This window comes from Cetorhinus maximus, chromosome 21 (genome assembly GCF_964194155.1).
Source record: "Cetorhinus maximus chromosome 21, sCetMax3.hap1.1, whole genome shotgun sequence".
Classification (NCBI taxonomy): Eukaryota; Metazoa; Chordata; class Chondrichthyes; order Lamniformes; family Cetorhinidae; genus Cetorhinus; species Cetorhinus maximus.
In genome coordinates this window covers 29,868,073-29,877,787 of record NC_135899.1, presented here as the reverse complement: position 1 = coordinate 29,877,787, position 9,715 = coordinate 29,868,073, and the positions used below count along the sequence as shown (strand labels likewise).

At 43.2% G+C, this 9,715-nt stretch overlaps 3 non-coding genes across 3 annotated transcripts; all 3 read left to right on the top strand.

The window, feature by feature from the left end:
* The first annotated feature begins 1,885 nt into the window (after positions 1 to 1,885).
* trnad-guc (transfer RNA aspartic acid (anticodon GUC)) lies at positions 1,886 to 1,957 on the top strand. Its single transcript has one exon. It is a non-coding gene; the product is annotated as a tRNA-Asp (tRNA).
* Positions 1,958 to 4,996: 3,039 nt separating this feature from the next.
* On the top strand, positions 4,997 to 5,078 carry trnas-aga (transfer RNA serine (anticodon AGA)). The gene has a single exon. It is a non-coding gene; the product is annotated as a tRNA-Ser (tRNA).
* A 2,453-nt stretch (positions 5,079 to 7,531) lies between these two features.
* trnae-uuc (transfer RNA glutamic acid (anticodon UUC)) lies at positions 7,532 to 7,603 on the top strand. Its single transcript has one exon. It is a non-coding gene; the product is annotated as a tRNA-Glu (tRNA).
* Positions 7,604 to 9,715: the final 2,112 nt, after the last annotated feature.

Below are 9,715 nucleotides of genomic sequence, written 5' to 3'. Positions count from 1 at the left end.
CTGGAAGGACTAAAGTCCCGAGAAGGATAACAAGTGTCAGAGCATCAGTTTCTCTGGAAAAACCGTGTTGGATTTTAAGTTGGAGTGGCAAGATGTTCTGATGAAAAATGTGGGGGCGGCAGTTTCTTACGAAAAAAAAAAACAAATGTTGGATTGGCAGTTTCTGTGGCCAGGTCGGGGAAGGCTTTAGATATCTGAACAGTCACGATAGAGCAAAAGTCAAGAAGTCATGGGGCTCGTCAGAAATGTACTGCAATAATCATGGGCACGTTTAATCTTCATTTCGAAGACATGACAAATTGGCAAATTTAGCATTGAGGAAACGTTCATAGAATGTATGTGGGACAGTTTCTCAGTATCATATTTTGCGGAACCAACCAGAGGATATGTTATTTTAGACCTCGTAATGTGTAATGAGACAAGATTAATTATCGTACAGGAAAGGATTCTCTAGAGCCGATGGATCATCGCATGATTAAAATTTTACATTCAGTTTGAGGTTGAGAAGGTTGTGTCTGAAAGTAGTGTCTTCCACGTAAACAGGGCTAATTTCAAAGTTATGAGGGCAGAGTTGGTTATAATGGACAAAGAAAAAAGATTAAAACTTCAAATGGTAGATAAGCATTTACACACATTTAAGGAGATACTTCATAATTCTCAACAAAGACCTAATCCTTTGAGAAGTGAGAACGCCGTGGCTTCATTTTTTTTTTTGTACTCCCGCCTTGTTTGCATGCATGTATGTGTCTTTCTCTTTGTGTATACATATATCTGTGCCTGTGTCTGTGTCTGCCCGTGAGTAAATGTTTCTGCACTTATGCTTATCTATTGACCTGTCCATTGTATGTTTCTGCGCTTCACATATTTCTGCACTTTTCGGACTTTGTGTTTCTATCTGACATTCTCCCCCGATCCCTACACCCTGGACTTAAATTTGCAAAGGTTTCGAAAGTTTGACTGAGACAGGAAGCACGATTCCTACCGTCAGGAGGCTGAGACTAAGTTCCTCACCAGTATATTGCTGAGTGTTCCCATATCATTTGAGACAGGAGTGGAGATCGCCGTCAGCGACGATACACATTTAGCAAGTTAAACTTTTACGCCATTATGTGGTGTCTTAACATTCTCCTTGGAAAGGTTGAACAGAAACATTGAACTTTCAGAATTTTATTGCGATTTGGAGACGCGATTCTTGTTGCTTTCCTGTTGCTCAGAGTCGGATGGATAAGATTTTAACTGAGCTATTGTTTCAAAGTTCAACAATTTTTATAAAAGTCATATACTACGGATGCTAGAAATCTGAATGGAGACAGAAAATGCTGGGGAAACTCAGCAGAGCTCCGGAGAAGGGTCATACGGACTCGAAAAGTTAACTCTGTTTCTATCTCCACAGGTGTTGTCAAACCTGCTGAGTTTTTCGAGCATTTTCTGCTTCTAATTCAACAATTTTTACGTCTGCTGAGTCTACATCAAATAAGTAATGAGATGTTTACAGGAATGGAAAGAAAGTTCCCAGATTTAGATGTAATCTTGACATGTTATTTTCACATCTGCATAACCTGTATTTTTTTCTACCTCTATCGTGATTTCTACCTCTAATTCCTCCACTGGCTGCAAAATACGTGGGGACGTCCCGAAGGCTTGAAAGGTAAATAATTCTTTTCAATTAACAAAGAGGTGGAGTTTTGAAATACATCTTTACTTTTACTCCACTTGTCTCTCTCTGTCTCTATCTCTCTGTCTGTCTCTGCCTGTCGCTTTCTATCTGTCCACCTGAGTCACCTTTGTCATGCATCTGCCACCCTCAACTGGATAATTCTGCTCACGAAAAAAAAGTTCCTGTAACTCTTTCTGTAAGAGTTACACAGGAGTCCTTGCTCTTAGCTCCTCGTTAGTATAGTGGTTAGTATCCCCGCCTGTCACGCGGGAGACCCGGGTTCAATTCCCCGACGGGGAGATGATTTTATTTTAAGAGGTTAAATGTAAAACCGCTGCCAAGAACGGAAGATTAAAAGCTTTCTATCTGATAAAGCTTTCTATCTAGACATGTGAGCAGAGATCAGTACGATTTTAATGGATCAACACGTCAAAGTACATCAGCCTGTCGTCGCGGACGAGCACTTATGCGAAGGAATAAAAATCATTAGAGTTTCATCACGCAGGCCCAAATTTTGCCAACTCCGACCCTTTTGACACATCAATTTGAACATTTCACTATGCTTCTTTGGAACTAATCATGCCATGCCTTGAATAATAACACACACCTTTCAAGAACGTGAGTTGCTTCTCTCAATCGTATTCAGCTGCATGTATTCACCAAATTTATTTTAGAAACTGTGAAAAAAATCAGCCAAATAAGTAAAATTTAATATTTCGCCACGTCGGTAATAATTGGGCAGATGGTCAAAAGCTCGGTTGAAGAGCTGAAGAAAATAAGTGACAGCCATTTGCTGACTCGTTCCTCGGGCAATGCTCGGACCAATCACGATCAAGCTGCCTTGTTTGAATTTCAAACAATGCTTGGCAGTTAACTGTCACCATCAGTGGTGCATTCACCGTGGCAATGCCACTTGCCAACCAATCAGCACTATCTTCACATACAGTATAAGTTGTTGCCTTCCCCTTATATTGGTGTTCCTGCGAATGTCCTTATGAGTGAAAGACAAAAAGCTTAGACAAATCTCTTTTATCAGCAATACTCAAGCCCTGTACGACCAAACGACTAATTCTGACTTTGTAATGCTCAGCCAAACACAATAAAGTTATTAGATGCAGGTAAGCATCGTTAAAATGGTCCAACACGCTCAGAGTTGTTCCGCATTCAGCAACGCCAGCAGTAGAATACACAGAAATTACACAAGCTTCACAAGCTGCGATGGCGTGTTCGAGTTCTATATATATTTGCATTTGTTTCTTTGAACATAACAACTTTATATTTGTTTGGAACCAAAGAACATGAAACAAAAATGCACGGCTACGAAGCCTCTTGGAACTTATTAGATGGTCTCGTCCCTGGTGGGATGAAAACACCAACCCTCCGGTTAACAGCCGAATGCCATAACCGATTGCGCCTCAGGGGCTGCAGTGGTTGCGTGGATGATGAAGAATCAAAATCAAGTCACGCTGACAAACCTCTTTAGGAACAGCTGCTGCCATTGCTTCAAACTTTCATTGCCCCATCTGTCACAAAATATTCGACAAATCAAAAGCAAAGTACTGAGGATGCTGGAAAGGTCATCTCGGCCTGAAACGTTAAATTTGCTTCTCTCCACAGGCGCTATCTCACCTGCCGAATATTACCAAGGCTTTCTTTGTTTTTTACGCTCGGCATTCGGACTGACTTGAAGCCAATGTTAGGCATCGACGTGACGACAATTTAAAGTTAATTCGCTCTGAGAGGTTTCATGTTGCGGCAGATCAATTATATTCTCGTGATCGTCTTACTCAGGGACCAGAGCCAAGGCAAATTAGATTCCCACTTTGGTGCTTGTCTTAGTTTGGATTATTTCATTTCCTTCTGTTCCACCACCTGCTCAAGAGAGTTCAACAGCTCATTTATTACCTAATTGGAGTTATCGCAAATCCCCAGCTTCAAAAAGGTAAGGTTTTCTCAATTTCTACACTCACTTTACAAAAATTTCTAATCCGGTGGCAGCCTCCAATCTTGATGGCTTGAGCTTCCCGAGCTCATGACCATCACCGACTGTTTCCCATCTCGCCTGTCTCCTGTTGTCAGTGTCAATACCTGCCATCTTCATATCTCGCCTGCACATATCCTTGTAGCGGAGGTATGGACGACAAGGGAGTCGTGACCCAGTCGTGAATTCAACTTACAGTAAGCCTTTTTTCCTCAACATGCCCGCATCCATCTGATGAATGTGGCCGAGCGTGCGCACACTTCGTTAGCTTAGCAATGAAGGAATGCTGATCGAACTAGAACGCTCCACGGTCCCTATGTTAGTGACCTTGAAATGCCAAAAGATGCCGAGATTACGTCTGAGATAGCATGGCACCTGTTGTCCAGCTCTTACTGCTGCAGAGTAGAGTGCCGAGGTCACAGCTTTGTCAATCGAGTAAATGTGGGCCTTCAGTCAGTTTGCTGTTGCAAAACTATTTAAGGAAGTAGTTTTTAAATTAAAAACAAACAAGTATGACAAAGGAGCTCAGTTCCATGTGTTGCACGGCCTGCAGCATGTGGGAATTCTTAGACACTCTTTGACCACATATGCAGGAAATGCCACCGGCTTGACCAGCCTTGAGCAACAGGTTTCGGAGCTTGAGCGTCAACTGGAGACACAAAAGTGCACCCGCGAGGCTGAGGATTATGTGGATAGCAATGTTTGAGATGTGGTCACTCCGCAGCTTAAGGAAGCGCAGTCAAAAAAGGAATGGGTGACATCAGTCAGAAGAAGGGAGGCAAGCATGTAGTCAGGAAAGCCCCAGGGTGCATCTCACTCAGGAACAGGGAGGAGTAAGGCTGCAAGTGCAATAGTGGTAGGAGACTCAATAGTGAGGGGTGCAGACAGGTGCTTCTGCGGTCGTAAATGTGACTCCATGATGGTGTGTTGCTTCCCTAGTGCCAAGGTAATGGATGTCACAGAACAGCTGCAGTGCATTCGAAAGAGGGAGGACGAACAGTTAGAAGCCATGGTTCACATTGGTACCAACGACATAGGTAGGAAGGAGAATGAGGTCCTCCAAAAAGAATTGAGGGAGATAGGCAGCAGATTAAAAAGTCGAACCTCAAAGATTGTGATCTCTGGGTTACTGCCTCTGCCACGTGCTAGTGAGTAAAGGAAGAGGAGGATAGAGAGGATGAATGGATGGCTAAAGAGGTGGGACAGAGAGGAGGGCTTTAGTTTGGTGGGCCACTGGGTCTGTTACTGGTGATGGTGGGGCCTGTGCAAGTCGGACGGGTTGCGCCAGTACCGGAACGGGAAGCAACATCGCTTTGGCAAGGTTTGTTGGTGCTGCTGTCCGTACAGGTACTAAGTAAGTAGTCGTGGCCGAGTGGTTAAGGCGATGGACTAGAAATCCATTGGGGTCTCCCCGCGCAGGTTCGAATCCTGCCGACAACGCGTCAGGTTCTGCTCACCTTGGCCAAATCCTTCTGGTCCTCTCCTGGTTGTATTCACCAATTTTCTACGGGAAATGCAACAAAATCAACCAAATTCGTGACAGTATCTGTTATGGTCTTTCTTGATTTATAAACCCAAATAACCGATATGATTTTCCACCTATATTTTGAACTTTGTGTAAATAGAGACCAAGGCCTCTATGCTCATATAAACTTTACAAAAATCTCGCATTTATGTTGTACTAACTTTCCATATTAGTCCTCCCAAAGTACCTAATTTCACATCTTACTTCCTCGTATTAAATTTTATCTATTTTTAGCGTGATATCATTTTGTCTTACTTTCTGACCTCCTTTCCGAAGTGATCTTTGTTTCTCAGGAAGACGTCCTCTTTGCTACTTTTACCTAACGAAGCGAAAGTATTGTGACGCGAATCCCTGTCCTGCATTCTCTATCTGACACGTGTTGAATGTCCGTCTGTTTCTCACTCTGTTTCTCTTCTTGATCTATTTGTGTAATTAAAATTTCGTCCAACCCTGGCTCATGAATTAACCCAAGACTGTTCCCATATCCCGTGATCTCCTCAGTATTCAATAGTCTTCGGATCTCAGCTTTGAATATATTCAGTGCTTCCAACACACTGGGCAGAGTATTTCAAAGATTCACAAACTTTGGAATGAAGAAATTCCTCATCATCACTCATTATTCTAAACTCTAGAGAGAAAATATTCGTTTTCATCGATCTCTCCTTTGAACCCAAGAGTGAATCTAGTCATGTGAAAACAGAAAATGCTGAGAATACTCAGTAGGTCAGGCAGCACCTTTGGATCCCGGACCTGAAGCATTACCTATGTTTCTCTCCACGGATGCTGCATTAGCTTCTGAACATTCCCAGCATTTTCTATTTTTCCTTCAGATTTGCATCATCTGCGGTTGATCTTGCTTTTGCATGAATCTAATGAACATTCGTTACATTATTTCTAACAGGCTAATATCGTCCTTCAGGCAAGGACTTCATAAGACACTTATTCATTTATTCCAAGCCCCTGGCAACAAAGGCAGCCCAGGAGACAGACAGAGAGAGAGAGACATTTCAATCAATGGGGCACAAAGGAAGCAGTGCGATTTGATTGTTGCACAAAAATCGAAGGAACTATTTAACTCCTTATTAGCATCTAGGTTTGGCCGGCTAGCATTTGGGACTTTAAAATTATTTTTCATACATGCCTACCGGTATTTAGTGAGTTTTGTACTTGAAGCCAATTTCCCTTTGATTCTCTGCCCGCCGGTCCCTTGTTTCTCACCACTGAGAAAATATTACGCTGCTTTCTCACCTGGTGCCTGTATTATATGCCCTCAGTGGAATTCACATATTCTTACTGACGGGCTCTGTTGCGACCGTTCCCTCTCTTTCCCTTTCGACCTCCTGTGTCCTGCACACACACAGATCGTGGATGTAAATTATTTCGATCCAACCTATCGAATCCTCCAGCTCTTATTATTGGTAGCCTCTCAAATCGAGATGATAGAAGGAATACGAAAAATTGTAGAAGAATTTAAATGAATTGTCTGCCTGTTTCTGAAAAAAACAAACACGAACTGACATTTATATACCGGTTTTTAACGTGGCTGTTGTGGTCTCTCGGTATTGGGTTATATCAGTTTGGCACGATATATTTATGGATAATATTGTGATATTTGGAAACAGATTGTGCACGTATCAATGCATTATTCGGAGGAGATGTGTGTATACCTATGTTATTTCTCAATGTATTTACAAGAACATGAGGATTAAAGCAGAAGTAGGCCACTCGGCCCATCGAGTCTGCTCCACCATTCAATGAGATCATGGCTGATTTGATCGTCCTCAACTCCACTTTCCTGAGTGTTCCCCATGACCCTTGATTCCCTCACTGTTTAAAATCTGTCTACATCAGCCATGAAAATACTTAACATTATATTCTACAGCCCTCTGCGGTAAAGAATTCCACAGATTCACCACCCTCTGAGAGAACAAATCCCTCCTCATATCTGTCTTAAATGGGCGGCCCGTTCCTCCGAGATTATGCCCTCAGGTCCTAGGCTCTCCCACAAGCGGAAACAACCTCTCAGCATCTACTCAGTCAAGCCAATTAAGAATTGTATATGTTTCAATAAGGTCATCTCTCGTTCTTCTAAACTCCAGTGAATACAGGCCCAACATACTCAATCTTACTTAGTATTTTGGAATGCTCTTAGGAGTTGTTAAACTTAAAGGGGAAACAAACACGTATAAAAAAATACATTCCGAATGAATACATGCCCACCCGAATGAATGAACAAAGGATAGACATGCATGTAAATCGATCTGAAAACAGCAGAGGCATGAAATGAAGTTGCTTTCAAAACAGAATCAAAAGCATGCCTAAATCAGCACTGCTCTGTTTAACGATATTTACAGTTGAATCGTCAGGTTCCCTGGTGGTCTAGTGGTTAGGATTCGGCGCTTTCACCGCCGCGGCCCGGGTTCGATTCCCGGTCAGGGAAGCATTCTTTTAGAAACAACTTGGATCATATCTGTCGGTGAAAAAACATGTCATTCGCACTCTGAATAACCCCTCCCCGCGGAATGAAATGTTTGTGGGACCTCTCGCGTGTCAGACGACACTGAATCTCTGCACGATGTGAACGCCGAACATTTTGGCCTCTGGCGATAGGAAGTGTTCAGTGAGACAGTAAAATGTTGAATCCTCTTGAATTCACTTGAGCAAACGTTTCGCCGATTAAAGCCATAGAAGTCTACGGGAAACATATGTCCATTTCTTTTTTCAGACTTCTGAAGAAGCTTCTGAACTTCCTTCCCTGAATCTTCGAAATGCTCTTAACCGCATTCTGATGGAACCGGCCTTCACTCGCCTCCGGGAAGCACCATTCCAAAACTGTGAAGTGAGGAAACTTTGTTTGTGCAATATGTTTCGCGTTCCGACAACCACTTAAATCTCAAAATCACGTTTCCAGAAAGCGACATTCATGGACAAATTTAACATGCTACAGCCCTGATAGGAATACCCAGGAAATATTGTACTTCTAGACAGGCATTCACATGTAGAGCTCAGCTGGGCACGGATGCCTAGGGCTACCTCGGGTCACCTAGGGCTACAACAACTGGACAGGGGTACACATGCGATACTCAGCTGGCGGGAATATTCAAGGATAAGCACAATTTGAAGAGGGATACCTAGAGGTCTGAACTTCAGATTTTCGATGAACAGAAAATAATTATAAGATGCAAGTAAAACCTATTACTATTGTATAACATCTGCAGAAATGCTTGGCCTTCACTAAAACACCTGCACAATATCCACAAGAAATGTAGCTTCTGAGAGGGTGGTGGTATATTTCCAGTTCTTTGTATGTTGACATGGAAAATTACCATTAGTTTATTTGAAACCAATAACTTAATATATTTCTCACGGCCTGGATATAGGTGCATGGTACATCCATTTTTTTCCCTCTCATTTAATTTGAAATTTCGCCGTACAACAGGTTGGTTTGATGCATCTAGCCTGTGGGTGGAGAGAGTTAGCATGCTTTCTGCTTCTCATTCTCAGCCCACACGGCTGACTACAGCAATGTGAAAAAGAGAGGCAAATGTGTAAATCTCCTGTCATTGCACAGCCTGCCCATGGGCAAGTGCTCAGTTGCGCCTCTTCGCAATGACCATGGAAATTGGGTCCCTCAAAGCCACAGGCTGAACGAGGAGCAGGCTGGCACCCAAACAGGTAGCGTGCAGGTCCACTGGCATGTAGGATAACATTTCCGACAACTCCTGCAGCCAAGATAGTGCCAAACACAGTGCTTTACATTGCATTGACTCAACCAGAGACGTCAAGGATGGCACTCTGCAGATGGCGCAGTCCAGGGTCTACATAAATTTTACCGAAGCTTGAGTCCCGGAAAGAGGACGCTCCATTGTCAGTGCAGAGTGTTAAATTAATGCAGAACACGACAACTATGAATGATAAGCCCAACTCGACTGGCATGGAGAACGAGTGCTACTGGATGTCTCCGCCAGTGGGATGGACCATTGTATCTCTCTGGTCAGCCGCCGCACATTTCTACTTGCGCAGTACCTGACAACTAAAGTGTTGAACCACGACAGTCCACCTGCTTCAATGGGCTCTTATAGATTAGAGGCTGTCCTCAACAAGTGCACAGAATCAATTGCGCCAGGCAAACGAACAAAACAAACTGTAAGGTAGGAGATCTAACTCTCGGGCTGGAAAGTTGGAATGTCAGGGCTATGCGCATGGATCTGACAGACAACTTGAATTCGGTCAACAACACATGCAAGATCTCCGTGATCGACATGGAACTTGATAGGCTGAACAGCAACATGGCGTCCCAACAAGAGACCAGGTTCGCCGAGTATGAATCACTGAAAGAAAAGATTTACACGTTCACCTGGTGACGGAAGTATTCTGTAGAATCGAGTGAGCAAGGAACTAGGCTTTGCTGTGAGGAACTTGCTACTCTCGATGATGGAACCCTCCGCAGCTGGGGCAGAACCTGTTTTCTCGATTCGTCCTTCTGATGGAATCTGTGATTTCAAAGTTTTAATTTTTGTGGAAGACCCAATTTCTGCCATTGAAGCCAACT